The sequence below is a fragment of the Sturnus vulgaris genome, chromosome Z, assembly GCF_052056855.1.
Source record: "Sturnus vulgaris isolate bStuVul1 chromosome Z, bStuVul1.hap1, whole genome shotgun sequence".
In the NCBI taxonomy this organism is placed as follows: Eukaryota; Metazoa; Chordata; class Aves; order Passeriformes; family Sturnidae; genus Sturnus; species Sturnus vulgaris.
In genome coordinates this window covers 42,356,954-42,382,350 of record NC_142283.1, presented here as the reverse complement: position 1 = coordinate 42,382,350, position 25,397 = coordinate 42,356,954, and the positions used below count along the sequence as shown (strand labels likewise).

Sequence of the window (25,397 nt, the reverse complement as noted above, 5' to 3'; positions counted from 1 at the left end):
AAATAAAGTATTTATGAGCAAGATCCTGAACATTTTATTTTTAACATGTTATACTTGAATGTTTAATTCAAGGATGGATAAATACTGAAGTTATGTGGACAGGACATAGTCCTTACTTTCTCCTTCTTCAGGCAATATTGAGGGGCCAGTGCCCCCTTCATTGCCAGAAAAGGGATATTATACTCTGCTTATGAGGGTCCAGTGTACTATGTGTCACCAGGAAGACTGAGCAATGATGGCTCCAGTTGAAAATTACTTTGGAAAGGACAAACAATGATCCCCTTTCTAAAGCACTTGTGAACTAAGCTGATATACAAAAATGTTATTTTGACGTAGCATAGAGTATGAATATCCATTTCTTAAGAAAATATTTGAGTGCAGCTGTTGGTCTCTTGTCCCATATGGTTATGCTTTTCAGCATGATTTGAACTTGAAGCATTTTTCATTGATGAAAGAATAATTCCTTAACAAAATCTTTTTTTGTCAAAAAATATTCAATTCCTTTTGCAATTAACATGTGAGTCACTACTTCTGATATTTTTCTAATCAGTTAATGTTTTGTTCTCAGTTGCCTTGCCCTCTTCCTCTGTTCTATATGTGTTTTATGCCCATATCTCTGAGATCTTCCTAGCTGGTTTGAGAGTGTGGAAAGGTTAAGGCTGCCTTGCTGTTGCTCCAGAGGGTCTTGTGTTACCTGCTGTTACAGTGTGTAAAGTCTCAGAGACCAGGTGTGCTGCCTCTGCTGCAGATTCAAACCCGTGCTCTGTGCCAATGTGCTCACTGACAGAATTTCCTGCTGCTTTTGCCTCTGTGAGACCGTCCAAAGTGTAGTCCTGGGCTGAGGATGGACATTGAGCTTATGTATCACATCATTATGAAAAAGAAAGATCTCTTTAAACATGGGAATATGTTCATGCAAGGTTCAATGAATTTACAAGGACCACCTGGCCAGGTGGTTGAGGTCGTATGCTGGGAGCTCAGCTCACTTCTGCACCGATGCTGGAAGCAGAGCTGTGGGCGGGTCATCTTCTTCTGGAGGTGATGTCCTGCAGGGCAGGCTAAACAGACACCCTTTCCAACATGCAGATGGAGGCAAAAACATGCTGAGCCTTCTGGAAATAGAGGTAGACTTTAAGTCTCACTGTCACAGCCATAGACAAGAATGTTTGTTTATTAAATATCTTTCTTGAGCATCACATTATTTTAATCATAGTCATGAAAATAACAGCAGTTTGTCTTTCCATATGTAACCTATTTCTGGCTGAACCATAAAGATGCATGCTTGTTCTACATCTACTTCTCTTGTGAATTTTTATGAGGGAGATGAGAACATAACCAACTACTAATCTGCTGTGCAAGCAGTACATCCATACTGAAATTAGATTATGTTGTCCCTGAACATCCTGTATGGATTGTCTGTGGTGGTTTAATAAATCCAAATCAGTACATCTGTAGTCACCATCCACTGCTCTTAACCTTTGCATTCCCTGTATGACCTTGAGAGATGGTGGCACTTGGAGTCTCACGATAGAATATCTCCTTTACAGCACTTCAGCATAAAATGCCTGGCTAATGCAAATTACTGGGGCGTTTTGTTTGGAGCTTTGTTTTGGTTTGTTTTGGTGGTTGTTGTTTGTTCGAGGGGGTTGGTTTTTTTTTTCCTTTTCCTTTTGCAAGTATTCACTGCATTAGTTAACACTGGTTGATTCTGCATTGCATGTGTATTATTGTATTTATTATTTATTATTATACTATTATTTTCGTTTTAATTACTATAATAATATATTTCTAATAAAACAATATAAATATTATTATATTATATTATTATATTATTATAATATTATTATTGCATGTGTATTTTCACCTAAAGCTCCTATTGCTCTCTTGAAAGAGCTAGGAGGTGGATTCAGTACCCAGTTTGAAAGCTACTTTGAGAAGATGTGAAGAGAAACAAATGTTTAATATCAGCAAAAAAGACTCTATGTGGTGTTGTTTAGAATGAGTAGTTAGGACGTACTTAAGACTAATACTGCTGAGGACAAGAGAACAGCAGTGTAAGGAATAAATTATGGGTTTTTCAGTTCCTAAAGTCAAATTATGATGGATCAAGCCTAGTAAGTTTGTGAAACTGCCATAAATCAACAGTTTGAAATGATATGAAAATGAAAGTTACATTATTTTTCTTTTTCTTTCTTTGAGGTTTGTGACTGCACCTCAGTGTTAAAAGTCTCATTTAAGTAGTCCAGGTGCAAATCATATCACTTGATTCAGCAACACTTAGCTTCTCAAGGCTTTAAGAACGAGGTTCCATATATCCTGAGGATTTGGATAAAATAATGCATCAACAACTCTAAAAGGATAAAAAAGCAAACTTTAAAATACCTGGAAATATATCTGTAATCCAGTTGATTTCATCAAAATTATGCAGTCTTTGCATAATTATCTTTAAAAAAGGACTAAGTTTCTGTTCTTGCCAGTCTTTATGTGTGTTCCAGCACCTTCTGGAAAAATTGGAACAACAGAAGAAAGCTGTCCCTCAACCTCAGAACAGGTTTCAGTAAAGTCTTCAGCAAGAAAGATGAGAAGGCTAGAACACAGCCAAGGAAGCTGCAGAACATGAGGGAAATACAGGGCACTTAGGGTAATTTCTGTGTATGTTTTTCCTATTCCTGTTCATCCTACAACTGATTCACAGGTGGTGTTCAGCTAGAGAAGTGAGCTCTTGTTTCAAATCTAGGACCATTTAGAACTTGCACTTTCACCATGTTTTGTTCAGAGGGAAGGTAAATGTTTGGTGGGTTTAATATTATCTTGCCTTCAAACACTAAGTGCAAAACAAAGGCATGTGAAATACATCTCCAGCTGAAAAACTGTATCATTTAAGGCTGAAAATTAGTGTGAGCTAGATTTAAGATGTAACAGTGAAGAGTCAGAAACAATATATGACTGAAAAATAAAATAATGCAAAATAGATGTGAATGTGAACCTCCAGTATTCAATTCTGCATGATAAAGGTCCAGTGCTAGGGTTTTATCCTTTCTTCATATGCCCGAGGACTTTCCTGAGCCAAGGCAGGCTGTTCCCTGCCACTGTCAGATTGGCTTGTCTAAGCACTGCTCAGTCTGTAGATGACCAATTTCTGCCTCTCGCCTCTGCACAGAGTTTTTTTTCTTGACTAGCTGGCAGGACAAATAGTGGCCAGTGCCCAGGCTGTTTCAGATGCAGCTACCCACACATATTCCAGTCTTGTCTAAGTGGACAGTTTTCTTCCCACCAGTTGTCATGAGAAGGCAGCTCATGAAACCGATGCTTAACTCCTGGTCTTGAAAATTCTAAATTTCTGAAATCCAAATCACAGCAAAACTGTGATAAAATCCTGTGGCTATTATTGAAATTTCCATAAGCGCTAGGATTGCTTAAGCATGGTCAACAGACCACCAGAATATTTTTTAGCTTTCCAAACATCATGGTCCAATATTTTACAAGTATAACTTCCTGCTAATCCTGATTTTGATCAGTGTTGGGAACAGTGATTACATACACCTTCAAATCTATTTAAAAAGTCTCAGAGTTGCTTCAAAGTCAACAGAAGTCAAAGGTGTTCAGTGCCTGGATGTTGAATGCAGAATGTGTGTGAGTGAAGCCCTGCCCAATGCTGCCAGCACTTTGCTGTCTGTGAGTGCCTGCACAGAGGCACCAGGGCTGGGACCACAGACCACAGTTCTGTCCACAAAAGCTTTCTCAGAGTGCTGGCAGAAACAAGAGGCATAGGCAAAGTCATCTGGGATTCCTTCGACCCCACTTCCCTCCCCCTCTCTGTGATTCCTTACAGGCCTTCCAGGTATAACAGCAACCATAAAAAATTAGGCTTCTTAAATGAGAGGAAAGATCACAGACTTGGATTCTTTTTTGAGTTTGCCCAACAACAACCATCACCATGCAATGAGTAACTTAGATCAAAAAGGGAGCTTTATTTACTGTCCTCTCACATAAAGGCAGTCTAAGAGCAAGCTATTTATGTACTACTAAAGCTAAAGCAATACAAAAACAATTTAATCTAACATCAGAAAAAATTGGTTAGGAAAAAATTCCACTCTCAGGAAAGGTTTATTATCATTTTTCCTAGTTCAAAATCCAGGAATCCTAATGTATTTCTGCAGCTAATAAAATTACTCTTTGAGATTTCTTGGATTTTCAATTAATTGTGCTTATCCATTCCAGGGATTAAAATGAAAAATGCATTAATGCTCTGAAAAAATGCTGTCTAAAATGGAGTTATTTCACCTGAAAACAATCCTTAGCTGTGATACAGTAGACACTGAGGTGGTTCAGAAAGAAGTCATTATCCAGATATGGCAATTGCAGCACAGTCTTGGTGAAGGTCACCGAGCACAAACCTGCTTTCAGAGCAGCAGGGAAGTGTGCCCAGCCATGCACACACTTTCCAGCCTGGTTTATGTGTGCAAGTCTGCTTTGTTGCACCAAGAGATGAACATGAAGCAACACCTTAACATCTGGGTGTTGCTTTGTGTTTGGGTTTCTAAGACTGACAGTGATAGGCTAATGAAAAATACAGGATTAAATCCAAGCGTCCTCAGCCTGTCGTGTCCATCAGCATACAATTTGCACCCCTGTCTCAGTACATGCACTGATCATGTAGTGGAAAAGAGCATATATTGTTTACTTTGCAAGAAATATGTGATTGAACTTCTGAGATAACACATGATCTTCTGGTGGGAAACTCTTGCTAAGATGGTAACCGAACTTTTCAGGCCAGGGACAGAAGAAGAGGCATGCTGAAACAGAGGAAGGCAGGACACCAAGGTATGCTTTCTGGAATAAAGACCTAAAATTGCGAGTGGTGAGCATGCCTGTGTACTGCTTGCTGAGCTGCCCTAAGCAGGCAGGTGACAATTTGTGTGATGCTGCCTGGATCAGAGGAAGGCAGGTGGTCCTTTATTTCTTGTTTATTTTTTGTGTGCCTTGTTTGAGATTTCCAGATGGCATGGCTCAGGGATCTCAGTAGCTGCTGTCCTAGCAGACCAGGAGTGTGGAAGTGATGGGGAGTCTCCAATTTATTCTTAACTGCTGTCTTGCAGCGTGGCTGCCTTCCTGTACTTAACCCCTGTTTGCCCCTGGTTTTCACTCCTACATTCATCCATGTTGAGCTAATGTAGCACACCTAGAAATAGGGACCCACCTCTCAGAAACTCTATTTCACCTTAGCACATAACTGTTGCTCCTGCAGCTGTTATGGCTTCCCCTTCTGCTGTACTGAACTACAAATAATAAGCACCAGGGAGCAGAAAGGGCCTTCTAACAGCTACATATTTTGGTCACACTGCAATGAGATGAACAGGAGAAATGTCTGACTACTGACCACCCCTGCAGGTGCTATGCAGGGGGGTGGATGCTGTTGTTTTTCTTCGTGTTGCTACAGCTTTTTTCCCCAACAAGGCTGTGTTGCCAATGTTTTAACTCCATCTGTTACACAGGTCTCACTTCCTCTGTAAAATGTACATATGTCTATATACACGCATAATTATATAGTTCTCACACTTCACCTTTTTTCCTGCCCCTCTTCAAATCCTGTGATATTTTACCTGGCTAAAGCTTGCCTTGTTGGTCTCCGGCTTAGCAATAGAATTTACAGAGGGCAGATTTCTGCCTGGCCTGGGGAGAAGCTGCCATTCTTACAGTGGATAAACTGGTTGTGCTGCCTTCCTTCTGTGCCCACTCACTGGGCTTGAGCTCCAGAGCCTCTGCAAAGGGGAGGTGGAAACTGCAAAGGGGGAGGAGGACAATGAGCAGCACAGCTTTCATTTTGATGTCTAGTTAACTTGTGAAGTATTGCTGTGTGCAATGAACACCAAGGAAACACTGAGATTCAAAATTCAACAGCAGCAGTTCAAACGTAGCACAACCGAAGAACAAATCAAGGGGAAAACACCACCAAAACTTCCTTCGTGCCCCAACTATTTTTTTTGTTGTTGTTGCCTAATTACATTGTGGTTTACAATTTTTGGTAGGGACCTTTAATATAGAGTCTCTACATGGATTACTATTAGCATGAGAATAACAGCACTTTGTTGATTACTAAGATTGGTTATAGTAATGCTTCTTTTGCTTGCTATCCTTTAAAATTTTTAGAGCTTTGCTACCTAATATTCTTTTATTTTTTTAGTATGAATAACACCACATAAATATACCACAACCATCCTGACAAGAGCTGTAATTTGCTAACTGAATGTTAAATCATATTCAAATTGATAGCAGTCTCCCTCCCTTTAGCTTGCCTCTGCATGCTCGCTGGAATTTTGCTTTGACTCTGAACCAGAGTTTGATGAAAAATCTTCACTTCTCGTGTTTGCATCCTGCAAATGTTATGTCTTAAATCCCTCTTTTCTTCCACATGACTTCATATGCTAGCAATTTGACTTAATGAGCAGCTACAATAAATGTACAGTATGGAAATATTGTTGTAAGTCTGCTAGAACATTCCCATGCTTAAACCAAGTGTTGCGTTGAAAGAGATGTAAAATATATCATTACACTGAGGCCTTGAACAAAGTCCTGCTTCTTATTTCATTCTTACCCTTTTTTGGACAATGTGAATAGTCCTTGTTTATGCCCTCTTTTTGAACAATATTGCTGAGCTTTTAAGCATCAGAGGTTTGCATTCCCTATCATCATCCATGGATTCTACTAAAATAAATAGGTTTCCTTGTGTATTGTTTGTTTTATTTGAAGACCTGCCAGATTCCTGGCAGGAATAACCAAAGTTGTTTTAAAAAGTCTGAGATAAACCCATTGGTAATTTTATCTGGGAATTTTATTTGCTGGAGGCAACAAACAAGAAGAGCCTAGAATTAAAGGCAACAAGATTTCCTCTCTGGTATATTTACAAATATTAGACAAATTAAATATGCCTTCTCTTCTGCTTCAGTGCCATCCTGCTCTGGTTTTGCTAGCCTACAAAGGCACAAGTCATGGATGCAAGTGTACATGCCACACATAAGGATTGATATTTGTTTTTTAATATGTTTTAGTTCCTTTGCAAGCCATATCTTTCAAAGATTAAGGAAATAAGTTAGTGCTGGTTTATAAACTCAAGAGATTCAGTCTGTCTTGTCCCCAGTTTCCAGGCTTTGGAGAAGTGTGTGTGTTTGCTCCATTTCAGGGAGTACCTGAGTCTCATTTGCAGGTCTCTACCTGAGGTTTGGTGAGCTGCCATGCTCACACTCTGCATTTTCCACTGTCCTGCTAGTGCTAGCGAGGATTTCCTTCCTGAGCAGGGGCTCTCTCTGTGACCTGTGCTTTCTTTCCTGCATCCCAGCCTTCTATCTTTCGAGACACAGTGTGAGCCCTAAAAATCTCCTCAGCTGTAGTGTCACAGAGACTGAACCTGGCTGGGGAGTCCTGCCCCATGAGCCATGAGACAACTGCAGACCTCATGCTGTCAACCTCACTACCAAAATGGGAATACTTCCTGTTGACCCACATGCTTTGGTTTGTCAGGCACACGTTTACATTATTTCTAATGGAAATTTAACATTTGCTGCCTCAAATAGACATTTTTTGGTTGAGACTTCATTTTTCCTCCAAGAAGGCTTTGATTAGAAGTCCTCTGAGCTATCACTGCTCTGCTCCCCCACCTAGTTAGTTTTAGATGCTTCTCTTGAGGTTTGTGCTAAAGTATCTTTTTTATCTCTGGACTAGAGAGCTTATATCTGCTTTTACCATTGTTTGCATCTTAGTATGCTCCAGGAAAATGTTTCCTTTCAGCATTAATGTTTCAGGGAGGCCTGGGCAGCCTACAAAAGCAGGATGGGGCATTTTTGCACCAGTGCTCAAAACCGGTTAGTTAAAAGGTCTTGACAACCTAGTTCATCGTTTTAAAATTGAGATAACAGCTTTTCGTGTAAAATGTCTGCTTTCTGTTATGCCAAGGGTTGAGAAAGGTCTGAAAATCCCACGTGAAATGTCAGGAAGCCCCAGCCTGAACCTGGTCCAGCAGAGGAAAGCAGCATTGCACTGGGTCCTGGGTCACCAATACCTTTCCCAGCAGACATACACTGCTTTGAGGTCTCCTGCTTGCTTTACATGACTCAGCATCACAGACTCTCTCTCCTGAGCAGCTCCTGAGAACATTTTGAAAAACTTCTTCAAAACACCATTTTAACCAGTCTGTAGTGCCCGCACAGTAATAGCACCATCACACTGTTTTACAAGGCCATAATTTGGTTCACTCCCTGGCATAAACAAGGAGAACTTTCTTCTGGTAGTTTCTGCACTTGGTGACTGGCTTACTACCTTGTAAAACAGCACGATGGGACTATTACTACTGGAGGAAGGGACAGGCATCAGGAGAGCTGATTGGTTGATACCTCTTTTTCATCCAGCATAATATTTTTCTTCTTGGAAGTAACATATAAACCAAAATGTTCGCATCTGTAACACCTCATAATTTACTTCCCGCCCATCCCCCAATTCAAAATCAATTTTAATTCAGTTTGCTTAATCTATAACCCACCTACTTACACTATTATTCATTTTATACACTACTGTAAACAAGGAGGGCATGCACAACAGGGAAGGACGAGGTGGCTGTGTCACTGACTGTGAGCAGGAGCATTTGCATCAGATGGAGCAGTGGCTGGCAGGGGGCTGCAGCCCCTGGCTTCCTGCAGGTCTGCACTGGCTGGAAAGGCATGTGACATTTCATAACACTGGCAGTGTTTTTCTAAGTACCCTCATGGGTCCTTCTGAAAAAATTTGTTCACTTACACTGCAAGATTTCTACATGGTAGGGAAATTCCTACTGTCCCTGTTTGACATACAAGCATTTTGGGCAGAGAGGGGGAAAGATAGCCAGTGGCCTGGCTAGTGTTTGGCCACCAGCAACAGTACCAATTCCATGGACCAGCCCTTTGCTGTCAATTCTGCTTTGTCCCCATCCCGGACAGTATAAGGATTCCTCTCCTAGTGATGTCCCGCATGCCAGAGGGAACCCAGGATGCTGCAAGCAGCTCTGAGCATTAAAAGAATTGAACTTTAATGCGTGGGCACAGAGAGGAGGGCTGTGTTACCACTGTAGTACAAGCACTTTCACAAAACCTTTACTTCCTTTAAAACTATATGTATTTTTTGAAAAAATGCCTCTTAAAAAAAATTGAAATTGCTTTCAGGAAGTCAGAGCCAGTGCTTATGTGTGTGTAAAATTTCTCATTATTGTCTACTTTTCATTGTTAAACATATTCAGCTTGGACCAATGAATTGTCAGCCCAAAGCTGATCTATGTGTAGGAAAAAGAAGTCTCATCTGGAGTAATGCCACCTAAGCTTAGTTCTGGGTAATCTGATCCTGATTAGCTTTGTCTCCTTTTACAGAATCAGAAACCAAGTCTCTGCAGAGGACATAAGGAACAGCACTGTTGCCAAACTTTGCTAAACTGTCACTTGACAACTTTTTTTCTTTTCCTTTTTTTTCGTCCCAATTGGGTTTTCTTCAATCCAAATTCTGAGAGCATCTGCCCAGCACAAAGTCAGGGTGCTGCTGCTACTGCTCAGAAAATGGCAGCCTTTTCCAAGAGCTTTCCTGGGAATCTAAATGGTGTGGAAATCCCCTGCAGATGTGAAGGTTGTTTAAGTTTCATTTTCTTCTTTCATGCATCCTCTGACACAAAGGACCTTTAGGGGATGGGTCAATATTATTTCAACACAAGGGCATACTCCAGCAGCACCTGGCTGGTGTGGGACCCAGAAGGCTACAGGGAGCAGTAACAAAACAGAAGGTTGCAGCCTGATACAAGCTTTGCTATGACTAAGTCAAAACAGGTAGTTAGCTTCTTTTTTCCTCTACCCTTAACCTGGCCTTGTACAGTTAATAAATAATACTTTTACATGTCATACATCCCGATGAACAGCACTTGCTCTTCTAACTGTGCAATTGCACATCTCATTGCAAATTTGCCAGATTTCTTGCTGGCTGCACTTGCCCCCTAAACTATTCTCAAATGATTGATTTCAACTCCACTGAGCTGCCTAAAAGTTGTCTTGAAGACACACATGTCTCTGTGGCCTATCACAAGAGTGGGATTCATCTCATCAGTTCTCTTTTTTGCATTTACATCTCTGGTTTGAGTGGCTTGTGAGCATTACTGCACTGATCAGTGACTGCCTTTGAGACAGGCACTGCCCTGCCAATCCCTGCTGTGCCCTGGTGACACTCCCTTGCCTGATTTTGCAGTGGTAGGAATGTTTCACCTGCCTGCTGGGTTTCCTGCTGCAGGGGAGCAGAGTGAGCTGTGTGAGCCACTGTGGCTCACATCCCACTGCATCCCTGCAGACCCAATTGAAGAGCTTATTGCAGTGAACACGAACAGCTGGACTGAGCGTGATGGCAGCTGAGAAGCACTTTGGATCATCCAGACCCATCCCAGCTGCAGGGATAGTAACCTGCAGATTGGAGCAGTAACCAGAGCTAATTCCCATATAGGCTTGAGTCAGATGCCTTTAAGGGACAGCATGCTAATGCACTTCCAGCAGACTGAGTCAAGTGCATCAGAAAAAAAAAACAACGTGCATTCAATCTTGAAAATACCCTGGTAGCTGTACAGCAGTAATTTAAATCTTTTCCAAATCCCACCAATAAGTTTCCCTGTTAAATCTGACCTGCTCAACATCTCTGCATTGCGACCTTGCTGAAGACATGCAAAATGTGATCCACTCCACGGGCCTTGGGGAGGCAAGGCAGGGCTTCAGGGGGTGCTGCTCCCATCCTGTGGCAGCAGACTGGGAGTCTGGAGTGCCTCTGTGCAGTGTCCTGCTGTCCCCTGGGTGCTGCCCCGCCTGGCCACAGCCATGCCCGTGCCACCAACCAGGGCAGCCAGAGGGGCTGGGAGTGTGGGAGGATTCTGAGTTGTGTTGTCAATGTCAATATTTTTACAAGAAAATGGAACTTTTTTAATTTAAATTGTGGAATTCTTCTCTCAAAGGAAAGCATGGAAAAAATGACATAAATTCACAGATTAAAATCTGACAACTTTATTCAAATTTCAGATCACTTCTTTTTACTACTTTTTTTTTTTCTTTTCAGTTGAAGAAAACATTTTGTACTGAAGGGACAGTCTAGTTCCCGCCTGTTAGTGTTCCCAGTGCACTGCGTGCATGTTGGCTGTATCTCAGAGAGACTCTTCAGAGTGCTGCTGACAGGATTTAAAGCTCGCCAGTGCTGCTGGGCTGAGTTTAAAGCTAGGGCTTTAAAGCCAGAAACCGTGGGGACTGTCTGTGTTTGCATGCATAGTTAATCAGACATCGATTAACATCTTTAGCACAGCAAATCCCTGTGGATCACAATTTATGGGATCCGTTCTGGATCAGAGGCATGGTGCAGTCCACTTGAGCTCTCAGAAAACTGGCTCCTGACGGTGAAGTGGGATTGTTTCTTGTCATATCATCAGCACTTCATACAAGTTTCCCGATTTTGTAAACACAGTTTGAGAGAGGGACCTTTCATTTATCAAACATTTTCTTCACCATTCCCCCTCCCTGATGCAAACATTGTTAACAACTTTTTTCCCTTACTTCAGAGCTTTCAGTTAAATCCACAACTGATCATTTTGTTGACCCAGTGCTCCTACTCTGTGAGATTGCACACCTGGAGATTTTTACACGAGTTTCATTTTGGTTTAATTCCCACGGGGTTTTGTACCCCTCTCTTAACAAGAATCAAAATAGCTTACATTCCTGCACCATGCTTTTCCTCCCAAAGGACCCTAAAACCATTTACAAACTATAAAAGCTGCTTTTTCTCTTAACAAAAATCACTTTACCCATCAGTGAAGTGCAGCCACCTGGAGGAGAGGGAGAGTGGAAAGCAGCAGCTGCTTAAAAAACCCCAATATTGTTAAATTTTAAACTGAAAAGTGATAAGTACTAAGGTCCAGCTGAATGTACGGCTGGCATTTCAGAAAGTAGGATGTAATTTTTCAAACTGTAATTTGACCTAGAGAACATACCCAGCTCTTGCCCCAAGTACAAAGAGGCATTTAATTTTAGCTTGCAGTCAAACAAGCAGCTTATGACTTATTATAAAGAAAACCAGGACCTCTGGCAGGAAATTATCCTAAAGTTGTGTAGAAAGGAAGAAAAGAACAAAGTGGATAATCACCTCCCAAGCACAACTGTGTAGTATTACTTCATGAAGGACTATGTGCTGAGCAGTCTCAGGCTGTTTGTTTTTCAAGTCTCCCATAATTACAGCCCAGGGGGATAGGCTGCAACAAAGCTCTAGATGGCACGCAGAAAAATCGTCTGTCTCATCATTGTCAGAACACACTAACAGTGACTGTCTTGGTGGTGATGATGATGATGATGATGATAGCAGCAACAACAATAATAATAATAAAACCCCAACAACTACCATTGATGATACAAATTAAACCAAGTTCATGTGAACATGTTTGAGGCTGGTTTTCTTTGTTTTCAAAGATGACTTTTTGGTGACTCAGAACTACGAAGCTCTACTATGGCAAGTTGTGTACTTGAGAACATGTACATGAAAAGTAAAGAAAAAACACTCTGTGTCTGGAGCTATCGTGTGTGTTACCCAATTACAGGTGATGTGCCAAGGGAGAAATCTATGTGCATTTTTAAATGCTGTGACAAGAGTAAAGATTTGAAATGAACACCCTGCTGAAAAGGAGTTTCACAGAAGACATTTACAGCTACTGAGACTGCAGTTGTACAGCTGTCATAGCAAGAATAATTACTTCTCATTTAACAATCCTCATCTGGGCATTTCCCAGGGACCCTGAGGGACTGCAAGAGAGACAAATGTCTCTTACACCCACCCATCAAAGTGATAAAAAGGCACCATTCCTCTTTTAATGGAAAAACTCAGATTTTTAAAAATTATAATACACTGCTAAAGGACAGGCTGTCACAGACAGTTCCCCAAAGTTGCTCCCTTTGCTGAGCCTGGTGCTTGCACTAGCTCTAGAAAGAGACATTACTTTTGTAGACTGTAAGAAACAAAGGAGGTTACACCTCTTTGCTTAATAATATTTTCTTAATTTTACTAAAACATAAGAGTGTTAAAGCACTGTCATCTAGTGAACATCATAACAAATGGAAAGCACGAAGGAAGAGATGAGAAAGGACTGAGGTGGCATATGGGCAAAAGGGAGTGACCTGACCCCAAAATGACAGAATGGACTTGTGTCATTCCCTCTTGCATTTGTCCCAGAAATATCTGGACTCCATACATGACTCCTGTGTCCTGCCACAAATCAAATCTGCATCTTCCTCTATTGTCTTCTGTACTATCCATTTGAAATGCCAGTGCTAGTACACTAACCAGAGTGCTCAATGCTGTTCTGTTAGAGTTTGAAGAAAATTGCACTCTTTTAACAGATAGAAGAGTTTCATGGGCAAAATAAAACAGAAGATATTAATTTTGAGTATCTAAACATATCATAAATTGCAGAAGAGAAAATAATTTTAAAAAATAGTAAGTTTACTGTGGAGCTCATTTTTCTTTTTCTCGTGCTGATGAAGTCCACACTGAGGTCTGAGTAGTACCATTATAACAGAGCATCTATACCCAAGCACCTATCAAGCAGGTTTTCTGCAGTTTGATTCTTCTTGACCTAGATTTTGTTGCTTAGTTAATATCTTCTCTATAAATTTACATACTTTTTTCAAAGGTAAATTATATTTTTCTTACTCCTAGAACTTCTTCAAAAGAAGGCATGCTAGATGATAAAGTTAGACTTAGAGCAGACTGACTAAAGCAGTTGGAGTGTTTTTCTTATATCAGCATTTTTTGAAGATAAATCTTTTTATTCTGTTTGCTTCCTATATGCTGTTCCATGTTAGAAGGTCATTCACAAGGTAGAAGTCATAATTGGGTTCACTTAATGGAAAGACAGAGCATGTAATTCCTGCAAGGAGATCAACTGATATTTCATCCCTCCGAGATAAGCGTCCACAACAGAATGAAGATAACATCAGAGTCATTGAGGGAAAGAGTAACTGTACCTGAAAAATATATGATGATCAAACCTGTAAAATATGTCTGCAAGAAACCTTAGAAGGTCTTGATGTTTTTATCAACTCTATCTTTTAAAGTACTAAAGTGACATAAAAGCAGGGGGAAATGATTATAGAATTTCAATTCCTTTGCAGTATTTATTTCAAAGGCCATAGGTCAAGTAAAAGTACCACAGAAATAACCCTGGTCAAATTTATTTGAAAAATATAAGTGCAACCAAAGCCTGGCAAGCTTTGGAGACGCATTATTTTAAGTATGAAGTGTAAGTCTCTTATCCAGCAAACATTTATACACCATCTGATTTTGAGAGTCTCCCATCAAGTTGAACAAGCCTAATATTGCATAATTTTAAGTACTGTTCAGTATTTAAAGATATTTTTTATCTCTACTTCAGCTCTATTCAGCAGATCATACTTTTTGTATACACAGAGAAGCTCATCATGCTTTGAGAAACCTGCCTAAAAGTTTTGTTAATTTCTATAATGGAGAATAAAGAATTTGTACCTTGGATACCTGAGTGAAATGTGTGTGTAAGGTATACTCTATTATGGGGGAGAATGGCATTCTTGTATGGCAGGAATAAAAGTCCCATGATGAATTTAGCATTAGCCTGCAGTTTTTGTGAACTAGGTAGAGGAAACACTTGTGCAGTTAGGGTTCATATTATCAAAGCTGTTTTCTGAATGTATTTTAAAAATTACCTTTTAGCAACCATATAACCCTGATTAAATTACAATATTAGCATAGATAATTCTGGCATAGATAAAGTATGGCCATGGATAGAATTTGTAAGTGTGCATCTAATTTTATAGATTGAGGGTAAGACAGCCAAAGTGAACTGTTCTCCTAGGAAGAGATCTCTGGCATCTGCCACTTATTTTATTCTGCTAAATACTAAAGGAGGTTTGTGGATATGATAAAAAGCCTTTGCTTTGTTAGAAATCTTCCTCAAAGAGTAATGATAAAACTTTTTAACTTACAATTTTGCTAAGTAGCATTTATTGTGCAAGTGTATAATATCTCCTGTAATAATTTCAATATGTCTCTGTGATAGTTTAGTGGGATGTACCAAAGGACAGGGATATTTAACAGGTCTGTTTTTATCACTGCATCTGCCTAATGATCTACCACATGTGCATATCACGTGGAGGACATGGGCACCAAATAGACAGACTCGGAGTAGGTACAGGACTGTATTTTAGGCAAAACTGAAGCTTGGGTTCAGAGGTAGGATCAAGGTCAGCCTGAAACCCCTTTTCTGCTCTTGTGAGATTTCACATTGGCATGCTAGGCAAAAGGCATTAGAGGACCGTTTTGGTCACTAATACTGAAAATTCCGCTTTTTAGCTCTTGTCCTTGTTACTGCTGCTTGTCTCTAAAACTTCAAAAGTAAAGGTATCTTCAGGAAATTTTGCTTGCATTTTTGCTCTATTCAGAAGAAGAAGAAGCACTTCTAGGTTCCACATGTTCTTCAAACCCGTGAAGGAGTTCTTGCTCTGAAAAATCACCCAACTCTTTCACCTAATCCTCATGACAGGAATGATTTGTTTTGCTGAATATGACCTTGGTTCTGTAGTAATGTGATATGATTGTAAGGAAAGCAATAATAAGACTCCTGCTTCTTCCTGTTTTGTAACAAGGATATAATCAATCCCCTGTTACTACAGGGTAACCCAGCCAAGCCTCTGTTGCATTTTATGGAACCTTTTGATGAAGATGTGTTCTCTTTCCTCTTTTCCTTGACAGAAATGCAGTATGATTTCAAACTGAGCCCATCCCTCAAACCATTAAAATGAACTGGATGAGCTGCATGACATGCTGTGCTCTATGATACATTTTTTTAAACCTGGAGGAAATAGCCAATCTTTCCCAAAATGAAATCTTTCCTCATAATTGTCACAGGGCTTTAAAAAGGTTTAAATACTCATCAGAGGTGACTATTGTCACTTACAGCAACAGGTGGGTCCCCTTTTCATTCAGCACTTAGGAAAGTGTAAGACTCAAACGCTACTTCTAAGTAGTGTTTCTTTCAAGTTAAATTCCAGGTAGTCACACTGAAAAAGAATTGGCAGTACTCATGCTGTATCCTATACAACAGGCCAGTTCCCACACCTATTTGTAAGTTTTATCCATCAGCTGCACCATTTCCAGGCACATGAAAAAGAAAGGGGAATTTTTCTTTTTATTCTTCTGATCTCTAACACATGAGCTGTGATTTAAATTTGATGTTGTAGATGCAATACAGTTACTGAATTTTCCTACCTCTTTTTTATATTATGGAACAAAAATTCTATTTTCCAGGGGAAATCCTTGCAGTTTATTCTTCTTGGGAACCCAAGCATGTATTTTTCATGCTTTATTGATGCTTTGCATAATTTTAAATAAATCTGAGTTTACAAAATTCTGTGAAATCTAAATCAGATTTTCCAATGATTAGTGGAAAGGTATCAGGGCAAATTCTCATATGGACTGTGATCATCATCAACCAAACCCAGACCTCAGAACTGCATATGCAGACCCACAAAGATTGCTTCAATGTCAAAGTGGGTTTTGGGTGGTATTGAGTTGGCTTGGAGGCTCTTCGATTCTGCTTCTCTGCTGTTTGCAGCAGGAAAAAAGGGCCAGGCAGGATCCATCCTTTACCATTTTGTGGGTATAGTTTTAATTCCTCTGAGCTGAGAGAACTGTAGCTGGCATTAGGTTTCTCTGAGTATAGGAAATCAGAATGTAACAGAAAGAGGAAAGGGATTAGAAGGATGGAAAAAAGGGAAGGGACAGAACCACAACTCTAAACCAGTTCCTACTGCGTGCAATTCAACCCATGCCTATTGTGCGTAGCTGCCTTTCCCATGCACTTGTTTTTGATCTACAACACACAGGACGGTGGTAACTACTAAAACCTAGGGAACATTTGCAAACCATCAAAGGAGGTGGAGTCACTTAGGCAACTGGAAAGGGAAACTCTGCTATTTCTCAGGATATTTATAGAAGGGTACCCCCACTGCCATTTGTGCTTCAGGGAGGTCCTTCTCGTGATTACTGATAGTGTGTACTTTAGCCATGTGTGGTGTAGCAGATTGGGCTCAGCAGTATGAGCCGCAGTTCCCCTTTCCCAGAGATTCCTTTGAACTTTGCAGCCCTATGCAGTAAACTTATGTGTGGTGTTAGCCTGGCCCACCCAGAAGCAAGATATTTCTTGGAAGCTGTCTTGCACTTCCTTATGGCAAGCTACTGTGAAAATGCTATGGTGAGATCTCTGTGTCAGCACTGCTTCTCCCTCCCCTCCTTGCTCCAGCCTGCCCACTGGAGGCAGACCAGGACTATCCCAGCTGGAGCAGCACCTTTTGCTCAGCACTCTTTCTGGTTTGAGACCCTTCATTGCTGTCCCACTCCACGTGGACCGCTGAAAAAGCAGAATGTTCAGTGACAGCATCACATTTGCCCAAAGCTATTGTTTCAGCTTTTGTTTTTAATTGCAGCATTCTCAATAGCTGGCTTCTTTTCCACTTTTTTGATTATGAAACAGGGCTATGTTCCATGTGTTTTGTTATTGATGGTGGTGTTCCAATCTCTAACCCATTCTCAAAACAACAGTTGGAAAATACTTTTCAGGTCTCTCTCCCCAAAAACAGCTGGTGCATTTTCAAAGATTTTGGTTTAAGATGAGAGAAGGGAAGAGAGCACCAGAAGGGCTAAGCAAGCCTGACAGCTCTCTTATCCAAACACACTGTCATTCCCATGATTGATGGAGTTCTTGGCCAAACTCTGGAAGGCTTTCAAACTGTTTTTTCACTGTTCTGGGGTGGTGTGAATTTCAGTGGGTCATTCTGGCAGGTGTGACTAAACACAAATTAAGTGTAAGTTCTCCAAATAAATACTAACTTGGAGAAGATAGCAAGTAGAATTTTCAAAACTCATTACCTTTGAGCAAAGCAAATTGTATCAGAACTTAGAGATATTAATGAAAAACACTGATAATCTTACAGTTGATTAGTAAGCGTTAAGTTTAAAAAGCTAATACTTCTGCCAGTAAATGTATGTTTCATAACCAAAACTGTGAATGTATGATTTTAGTCTGTGGCATTAAAAAATGACAAAAACTATTTAAAAAAAAAAAAGGCAACAACAAAAAAATACAAAACAATAACAAAAAAAAAATCCCAGACCAACCAACCAGAAGAAAATCCCAAACCCAAAAAACCGCTGCCAACCACTCCATCACTCCATTCTTCCATTCTCCTAAACCTCCTCAAACCTCACCATATACTAAAAGTAAAATTTTAGTTTGGTATCCAGAAAAGTTTACTCAAAACGTCTTCAAGGACTAGCTTATCAGCAGGAAGAGGCTTGTGATTGACCTGTCTTTTCACTGAGAAGTAAAAACCCCTAAATTCAAATGCCTTTAAAGAATCCCAGTCTGGAAGGAAGCAATTTTATATCCTTATATGTATTGTTCCTATCCTTGTAATATGATAGGTTGATATATATGTAATGTGTATTGTGGATACAAGAAAAGTATTTAATACATTTCAAAGCTAAATACAAATGTGACTCAATTTGACAATTTTAAATGCATTTTCAATGCAATTTCAAATGTCTAAACAGGAAGGTCAAATTAATATGCACCTCACTTAAATGGAACTCTTAGTTTTAATGTCCAAATAATAGAAAAATATTTTTCCAATGTTTTCTACTATAAGTTATGACTAAGAGTGTTTATCAGCCTATAAATGCCTTGCCCTGACAATGTTTCAATGTCAAACAAAAGGAGTTTGGCTTCCAGAAAGTGAATCACCACCTTTCTTCTTTTATAAATAATACTTTGTACATAGAACACCTTCCACCAAATTTCCAGGAGTGGGAAAAGTCTCCCTATGCCTTTGGGAGACTGGAATGTGTGAAGTGAGGATGAGACAATGTGTTTGGTTCCCAGTGGTGTAAAAGCCAGAGCAGATGTAAGGAATCAATTCCAGTTCTTGCCTCTGCTAAAGTGTTGCTGTAACTATTAAACCTTACTCTCATCATATTAATAACAGTAAGTCAGTGGAGGGTTACCTGTCCAGCACATGGATCTACTTTTTCTGTGTTTTCCCAGGGTTCTCCAGAGAATCAGAGATTCACAGTTTTTTCTTTAGATCAGCATACACAGGTTAAAAGATGACACCCTCAAAACTGTATAATATTCATTTGTCTATACAATTGGTGAGGCTCTTGGTTTTGCCAGTAGGCAAATGGGTAGAAATCAAAGACTCTATTCCATAACTGTAGGAGCTTTGTGGCTGCTTCTGGATGAAATAATCCTGGAATTTTACTTTAAACTGGAAAATGCTGGAATTAATTTTGCTTTTACAATTGCACTAATTATGGTCAGTGCTTCTTCCTCTGTCACTGAAGGACAAGAGAAGCTTTCTGCCATGGATGCATCAGATTTGCCATGTGCAAAAATATTCTTCTTGGCAGATCTCCATAATCAAGCCCGTTTCTTGCTATCATTGATGCTGCTGTGTTATTTTCTCTCTTTGCCAACTGCCTCACATCCCTGTCCCTTTGAAAGTCCCAACTAAATGATCTCTGGGGCCCAAACTCCTGCATATATTGAAGACTGCATTTTAGCACTTTGCATCCTACTTGGGTCAATTTGCATGTGCCTTCCAGTGTGCCCTGGCACATGAATCACCCTTTAAATGAGAAGTCTTATTTACCCTTACACCACTTAAATACTATAAAGGCAACTAGATGTTTCATTTACAACTGGGTTCTGAATACTGGCCTTGAGGATTTCATTCTGGTTTTAATTTCTTGGACAATTTTGTTTTGAATATATTGACAGTGATTGAAAGCTTATACAGGGTGGGAAGGGGAAAGAGAGCAGATGAGTCACCACATTACATAGCTCATGAAAGGCTGGAACAGAATGGCGGCTGTAGAACAATGCACATTCAGAAAGACACAGAGCCTGTGCTGGCAACTTTAGGCAGCTTTAAAGTAATGTGGATATAATATGTCCCCAGCATGAGGCTGCATAACTCTGCCAGAGTACTGCAGTGAGAAATACTGCCAAGGAGTAAGTGCAGAGAAGTTCCCAGTATCTCACTGAATAGAGAAGCTATGGAAAGCCATCGTAGAAGATGCTTTGTTGTTGTTTTGTTGTTGTTGTTGTTGTACCAATAGGTGAGGTAGGGCTTCCCCATCTATGTAAACAGTGTTGTCTCTGCAGTCCTTTTTCAGATAAGGGAGGGAAATCAGCCCTCTGCAGGTAATACTAGGCTATTGACTTGATGGCTACTGGCTATAAAAAGACTGGAGTCACTTGGTCCTGGAGTTATCTACATTATAAGCCTTACCTGACTGTACTTAGATAGACACAATCCCCCCCAAAACAACTCAGCGCTTCGAGGACATCTTCCAGTATTGCTTCACATCCCCCTCAACCTTCCTGTGTCTTTTCTTGGAGAGAATCTTTGGTGCCAGCATGGTAAAGAGTATTTATATTGCTTAATTGCTTGAGATCTTTGAGCTGGCCTTTCTGTAAGTCTTCATGAACAGATACTCGAGTGCCAGAAGCTGAATGAGAAAAATATTTTATAAAACACACACACACAGGTGCATCTACAGATATGTAGAGCTAAAAGAGTCAGAGTTTTGTTCTGAGTTTGGAAAAAGGGATGTGAATGTGTAGGCACTTGGTTAATAAAGACTCATTTAACCCTTACTAGTCCTTGTTGTCATTACCTGGGGCAGGTGGCACAGTGTTAGCAACACATGGTACCAGATAGACCAGTATTAGTCAAGGGTCACAGAAAACAATAAGAGCAGACTCACACTGTGTGTCATACATGCAAAATTAATAAAACTCAAGAGCTGTTTCTTTTCACTTTACATACATGACTACTGATTTTCTGCCAAACTAGTTCCTTATGTGAAACGTAATGTTTTCTGACACTGAATAATTTTTGGTCATGAGTTACCATTCCAGAGTTCATCACGTTGTATTTTAAGCACTTGTTAATTTACCTTAAGCTCTAATTATGTTATACTCCTAGTTTACTTAAAAAACCAAAAGGAACCACCAGCCAAAAAAAAAAAATCGAATCAAAACAAAACAGGAAAATCACCCCCTGCCTCCCCAAAAACCCCAAACAAACAGGAATTTTTTGTCTTGATTCTTTTCTTAGGTGCTGAGAATTTGACTGCCAGATTGGACTGCTCTGAAGGTTGTTTCCAAATAATTGGTTTTGATCTGTTTGATAAAAACAAGCTAAACTTAGATGGGTTTCTAGTAATGTATTACTACAGTAATTACTTAAATCATGGAGATATGGTACCTGAACTTTTCATGCACTCCAAAGCTAAGGTAAAGTCTACAGAAGATAATAGGGGTCAAGCCTCCATTAATTTCCTTCTACACTCCATTTAATTTTCTTCATCAGAGTAGATCCTCAATATACTAGAGTAGGGTGGTTATTTTTCATAAAATGGGGCATTATTTCAGACATTCACGAAAGTGCACGAGGAAAGAGGATAAAGCAAATAACAGTTTCTGAAGAAAAAATCCTACAGAGAATTGACCTTAGAAATAACGCAGTTAGGTGGAGAAACATTTGCCAAAGTTCCCACAGTAGACCAAAATATCTGAGCCTCAAGGAGAGGTGTGAGGAGCAAAGGGGACACAGAGGAAGGAAAACACTTAAGCAGGAGAAACAGGCTGTTTGGGAAGTTGTTATTTTTAAATGGCCTCGATATTGTGCTTTAAAGAACAATTTTTGATCTTTACACAGAGAATGAGAAATTACTCTCACAGAGAGTGAGAATACTTTATTTTTGCTCTAAGAAACTCGTGTGCATATACTTCTATGAAAACACCTACCTTCTGCTTTATTTAGAAATGAACGTCTGGACTGAGAAGCATGTAACAATGAATTTGTTCTTAAGCCTAGGCAGAGACTTTAATAGATGTTAATAATTTTTATGGCTTTAGTGAAAACTCTTACTGTTTAGATCCCACACAAATAAAAGCCTTTCTATCACCTGTCATAATACCCTATATTGTTGTAGGTTAAGGTAAAAGTCCATTAGAGTGATTGGCTGACTCACTGCAAGGATTCAAAGACTGTTTATCTCGATTAATTAAAGACCTGTAATTACACCGGTTTGACCTCGAGGACAGCAATTACTCCACAAAAGCTCTCTACAGGAAACCAGACATTAGCCTTAGCTAATTAGCTTGACATTCACAAGCTGCCTGTATCAGAATGCAGATGGTTTGGCAGCACCAGCATGCAAACAGCACCTACAAATGCTGCATGAACTGCCCCCAGAAAAGCAGCTGCCTGTCAGTGGTGGCTAAGAGTGAAATTATTTTCTTGATGGCTTTTATAATTTGCATTTAGAAAAATCCCTTTTCCCAGAGACAATTTCCCATGGAGAAAAATGGAAGAAGGGGATGGCAGCCTGAGAGATTGACTCAATTTATTATGGGAAAAAGTAGAGGAGTCTGGTTCTGTAAACTTTTCCTGGTCCTCCTGACAGTGATTAGTCTTCTCATGCCTATTGGCACATTCCTTCCTCTTGTAAAACCCTTGTCTATAGGGTTTATATTTAGGATGCTGCAGGCTCCCTACATATGGTCTGAATACAGCAGCATATAAAGCAAAAAACTGTCATTCAAATTCTGCTAAATCTTGCATTTTTTGCACACAAACTAAAATGGAGTTTTGGGTTGGAGTTACAGTTCCAACTTCCATAGATGTTTAAATAATAATTCAACTAGTCCTACAGATGTGCTTTAACATAGGCTCAGTATGGAGCTCAAAATGAGCTGTGAGTTCACTTTTTGAGAAACGAGAATTTAGAATTATTTATTTCCTTATGTCCTTCCCAAGTGACAGTCAAATTCTGACCTATATTTCAAATTTTTTTCTTCAACATAGTTTTCTACTCTGTGGTTTCAAGGTTATAGGTTTGGATTCATAGTACAATGAAAGAAAAGATTTGGTATTTGTCAGCATGGCAATGTATGGTGGGCCTAGACACTGAAATGCCAAACTTCTTTGTATTTTCTGTAGGAACTACAGAACAAGAGTTTATCTGTTATGAATCAGTATTTCAGCAAATGATCAAGATGTGAGTTTGGGTAGTGGCCCAATAATCCACATCAGACCAGATGCCTTGGTCCTTCTCTGAAGGCCTGGCTATGAGAGATTCACTTGTTCCTCTCCACATTCAGTGTGCCCACCACAATTTTGGGGGTGTCCACCTGGGGTGGCAAAAATCCTGCCAAATAGTGATTACAGCAGCACAAAGGCTAGCACAGAATAGACATATTCTTACATTGTGTCTGAAAATTACACCATGGAAGGTATCCTGGTGAGAAGCGCCAGGATAATTGTTCATACTAAAACTGTTCATACTAAAAATGTTTTAATTAATGTCAGAATATTTTAGTATCTCAAATGTAAATTTAAATAAAAAATGTTGATGTCATTTTGTTCTTTCTGCCACAGACTTGTTTTATGAAGACATTCTTTGCAAATAAAGAAAAGATCCAAAAGGAGGATGAATCAGAAAAATTGAGTTGTTGAAGTGCTAGTAAATGAGTGTTCATGGTTGTTGCCAGTGAACATTTCCACCTGCTCTGAACATTACAGTGTTCAGCTTTCCATCAGCTAAACTACTTCTGCTATGCCTTCTGGAATTTTCCATAAACTTAATAGAAGAAACGACTAGATTACCTTTCAACTTTTATGAGATGCATATGAAATGGAGACCAGGGAAGAAGAAACCCCTCCTGTGGACTTAAGTATGTTTGTAGTCCTTTCTTGTAACTAGCTGTTTATCCTCTGCAAGATATGAGATGGATAAGGAATGTTGGAATTTATATTAACAAATGTACTTCTCATGAGTTTACTTGTCATTCACTTCTTTTCCAGTCTCAGCATAAAGCAGCATTTCATTGCTCAACTAACTGAGTAATATCTACATTTGTCAAGTGATATTTTATTCTTCTTGAAAGTAAAACAAGGGAAAAAAGATATATACAAAGGACATTTTTATTGCAGTGAAAAATATCAACCAGCCCTGTGGAACAATGTGCTAATCAAAAAGTTGTCAATATGTAGGGAATCATTTTACAGTCAGAACGAATGTTCCTCCTTTCACCATTTCCAACATCTACTTTTGCCCCAGATTTGCCCCCCTGCGACATTGAGGAACCTTTAGAAATTAAAGGATTAATTGTCCATTAAATTAAATTGTCCATTATTTTTACAGACATTCACAGCATATTTCAAATTTGGTGCTTTTGCAGATCCAGAATCTGCAGAAGCACATTTACATTTCTCCATGTCAAGCTATAGAAATGCGGTCAAAACTCTGATTCTTGTCTCAGGTCACATCAGTTTTCTGCTGAAATAATTCATCGTCACTGAACATGGTTCTGATGGTGTAATACTGTCAGCACTATCAGAGCTAACTAGTGTAAACCTGTCTCAGCTTTGTGTCATGATGTTCTAACTAATTTTCTGTTATTTTCTGTTATAGCACTGATCAATCTCAAAGAAAGGGAAATGATTGTAAAATGGTTATATTTTGACAAAAGCCTGACCTGTTCACAATCCCTCTCAACCTTCCTTTTTGGGGGTATAGGAGGAAAAATGTAGAGTAGGCCCTCAAATGCCAAGTGGTGCATTCCTTTAGCATGCAGTATTTCAGGAAAGTGAAGGTGTAACAGAGATTATGAAGCCTCAAGGCTACAAAGGACAATCTTGTATGAATTCCTGATTTTATAGGTAGGACTGCCACCTCTTATATTTCCTTCACTTGTCCTTCAAATCACCAGATTCATGACATATCCAGAACCAGGAGTGACAGCGTTCAAACAGGCAGATGCCGACCTAGTGCATGGTGCTGGAAATACACAGCTCAGAAATTACGAGTTACACTGTGTGCCAACACTGAAAATTAACATACTCATAAAGGTAGGTGCCTTTTCCAGTTTCTGCATTTTGTTCCATGTCATGAAATTTCACAGGGCTGAGCTCCACTCAAACTGCCTCTAAAGCCTAAGGGACTGTATCACAATGAAGTGAGAAAAAGATACATCTACTTTCCTGCTCCATACAGGCATGTCTATTTTCTAGGTGCTTCAGCCCATGAAAAAGAGGAGGAAAAAGAAGCTGCTGTTTTGCAAACCCCTTCAGTCCTTATTCTCAAGAATCTTTACCAAAAAGGCTGCCAAATACAGTGGTGGGAATGGGAGAGGAAAGTTGTATATGTCTATTTTTCCCTCATGAAATGTACTAAATCTCAATAAAGAGCCACTGAAACCAAACCAGTGACCCTGA

General features: G+C 39.6%; 1 long non-coding RNA gene across 1 annotated transcript; it reads left to right on the top strand.

Moving 5' to 3' along the window:
* The first annotated feature begins 1,889 nt into the window (after positions 1-1,889).
* Positions 1,890-25,306, top strand: LOC148219822 (uncharacterized). Its single transcript, XR_015799450.1, has 3 exons — positions 1,890-2,641; positions 23,559-23,854; positions 24,893-25,306. It is a non-coding gene; the product is annotated as an uncharacterized LOC148219822 (long non-coding RNA).
* Positions 25,307-25,397: the final 91 nt, after the last annotated feature.